Source organism: Brassica napus, chromosome C7, assembly GCF_020379485.1.
Source record: "Brassica napus cultivar Da-Ae chromosome C7, Da-Ae, whole genome shotgun sequence".
Taxonomy (NCBI): domain Eukaryota; kingdom Viridiplantae; phylum Streptophyta; class Magnoliopsida; order Brassicales; family Brassicaceae; genus Brassica; species Brassica napus.
Window position 1 is genome coordinate 18,609,861 of NC_063450.1, and position 3,216 is coordinate 18,613,076.

A 3,216-nucleotide genomic window follows, 5' to 3' on the forward strand; every position below is an offset into this window, starting at 1 on the left:
TTTTCTTTATTTTGTCTAATGTTTCTGTCTTTCTCTTTCTGTTTGTGTTTTCAGGTGAATGAGCGGATTTCATACTAGAAGCAAAGGATCATCGAATTTAATACCTTTGGAGTTAGAGCTCGGCCGCCTAGAGAGACAAGTGAAAAAGAAAAGACTTGAGTCCGCTGAAGAGGTTGAAATGGCTGAACACCAAGAAGACCAATTTCAGGACAACCCGCAAAATCCAATTCCTGTAAATGAACGAGAAGGCAACAATGCTGGTGATAATCAGCAGGCTGGTGTAGCTGCAAGACAACAGGCTGGAGACTATGGCATGCCTAGGATGACGCTTGCACATTATGATACACCAGATGCATTCTATGCCGATCGTTCTGGGATTCGCCCACCTCCCATTGAGAGAAGAGACTTTGAGATCAAGACTGGTCTCATTAATTTGGTGGAGAAAAATCCGTTTCATGGAAACCCGTCTGAGGACCCGATGTATCACTTGGAGCATTTTGAGCGAGTCTGTGACACCAGCAGACATAATGGAGTTCCTCAAGGCGCTTTGAAATGCAGGTTGTTCCCGTTTTCCTTAGCTGATAAAGCTATCAGATGGTTAAAGTCCATCCCTCCAGGATCTCTTACTACATGGGAAGAGACAAGAGCTGCTTTTCTACAGCATTTCTTCACCAAGTCAAGGTCCACATATCTGAGGAGCAGAATTGGAAGCTTTCAGCAACTTGATTCAGAAAGCTTTCATGAGGCTTGGGAGCGTTTCAAGGAGTACACACAGGACTGCCCTCACCATGGCTACACTGATGTGAGTTTGCTGAACATTTTCTATAATGGAGTTCATGAAGAGAGTCAAGATGCCATGGACACAGCAAGTAATGGTGATTTCATGACCAAGACTGTTGAAGAAGCTTACACCTTGTTGAACAACCTGTCATCCAGCAAAGCAAACCGCAAGTCAAGGTTTGATACCAGCCAGAAGGGTGTTGGTTATGAATCCAAGAAGATAGATGAGTTGAATGCCAAGATTGAGATGCTTCTCAAGAGAGATCAGAAATCTGTGAAATTTGTGGAGGAGCAAGGCTATCGTTCCTCACAAGAAGCTGTTGGTGATGATTCAAGTGATATGCAGGCTGATGTGAACTACATTGGTGGTCAAGGAAACTACAACAGAGGCTACAATCAGAACCTTGGGTGGAATCAAAATCAGCAAAATAATCTGTCTTACCGGAGCAACAATGTGGAGAATCCACAACATCAGTCCTACCCTCAGGCAGGAAACAGGCAGAACCAGAATCAGAACCAGAGTGTGTTCAACCAAGGATTTCAGAACAGAAATCAATATCAGGGGAACAACTCGGGCAACTCAGGATTTCAGCAAAGGCAGCAGTACAACAACTATCAGAATCAAGGAAATGCCTCTTCGTCACAGCCTTCTCAGGATAACGAAATTAAGAAGATGCTGCAAATGGTGCTAGAAGGTCAGAAGAATAGCACTGCAGAGATAAACACCAAGGTGGATAACATGTATGGAGAGCTTAATGGGAAGTTCGAAGCTTTGAACACCCATTTGAAAGTTTTGGAAAAGCAAGTTGCTCAAACCGCCTCCAGCAGCAGAACAGCACCTGGATTTCTACCAGGGAAGTCAGAGACGAATCCCAAGGAGTTTGTGAATGCTATAACACTTAGGAGTGGAAAAACGATTGAGGAATCGAAAGAGAAAGAGATCGACCGATCTCAAGAACAGATCGACCGATCCAAGGGGAAGGAGATCGACCGATCCGGTCCATCTGGATCGACCGATCCCGTGTCGACGAAACCAAATTCCTCCGAACCTGAAGAGGTGTATGTGGCGCCTCCTGCTTATGTTCCTAAGGCTCCATACCCATCCAGACCAAGGCAGAAGATCAAAGAACGTGAGTACGAGAAGCTAAAGAACCTTGTTGGGGAGTTACATGTGAGATTGCCATTTGTTGAAGCGGTGAAGATGGTACCTTCTCTTAAAAGGTACATGAAGGAGATTCTTACCGATAAGATGAGCCTAGAGCGGGGTGTGTTGATGCTCAATGAGGAGTGTAGCGCAGTTCTACAAAATGTCATGCCTAAAAAGCGTGAAGATCCCGGAGCATTTGTTCTACCATGCCGCATTGGATCACTTACTTTTGAGAAGAGTCTCTGCGATCTGGGTTCAGGAGTGAGCCTAATGCCTTTCTCTGTCTCTGAGAGGCTAGGCATGACGAACTACAAACCTACAAGGATCTCCTTGGTCCTTGCTGACCGATCAGTGCGAAGACCAGTCGGTGTACTAGAAAACATCCCTGTTGGTGTTGGAAAGGGATATGTGCTTACCGATTTTGTAGTTCTGGAGCTGGAAGAGGAACCTAAAGATCCTCTCATTTTGGGCAGACCATTTTTAGCTACTGCTGGAGCCATGATTGATGTACAGAATGGGCATATAGACTTACGTCTAGGAGACATGGCGATGAGATACAATGTGGAGAAGGTGCTGAAAAATCCGACTATTGATGGACAGACTTTCTGGGTTGATACATTGACTGAACTGGTGGAGGAAATGGATGAAGAGTTGCACACTGATGATCCTCTACAAGTCGCATTGACCCAAAGGGAGAGTGAGTTCGGGTTCATGAACCAAGAAGTGGTTGGATTTTCTGAGATTTTGGATTCAGCCTCACCGATTGAGAAGCATGTCGCCTATGTCAGCCTTGAAGACTCAGGCACCGATAAAACCGTCAAACCGTCATCCTCCCAACCAGATTGGAGTGAGGAGAATGCTCCAAAGGTGGAACTTAAAGCCCTCCCAGCTGGGCTGAGGTATGCATTCTTGGGACCGAATTCCACATATCCTGTTATTATTTGTGCTAACCTGAATAATGTGGAGACCGCTTTGCTTCTTTCAAAATTGCGAAAGTATAGAAAAGCATTGGGGTACTCTTTGGATGATATTACAGGTATTTCTCCAGATCTTTGCATGCACAAGATTCACTTGGAGGATGAGTCAAAGACGTCCATAGAGCACCAGCGAAGACTGAATCCCAAACTGATGGAAGTTGTGAAAAAGGAGATTCTAAAGCTGTTGAGTGCAGGGGTGATCTACCCAATTTCAGACAGCACTTGGGTGAGCCCGGTTCATGTGGTTCCTAAGAAGGGTGGCATCACTGTCATCACAAATGAGAAGGATGAGCTGATTCCTACCAGAACAGT

The 3,216-nt window shown here is 45.2% G+C and overlaps 1 non-coding gene across 1 annotated transcript; it reads right to left on the bottom strand.

Annotated features, from left to right (window-relative positions):
- Window positions 1-688: 688 nt before the first annotated feature.
- Window positions 689-795, bottom strand: LOC125590895. Its single transcript, XR_007326897.1, has one exon. It is a non-coding gene; the product is annotated as a small nucleolar RNA R71 (small nucleolar RNA).
- Between the last annotated feature and the right edge of the window lie 2,421 nt (window positions 796-3,216).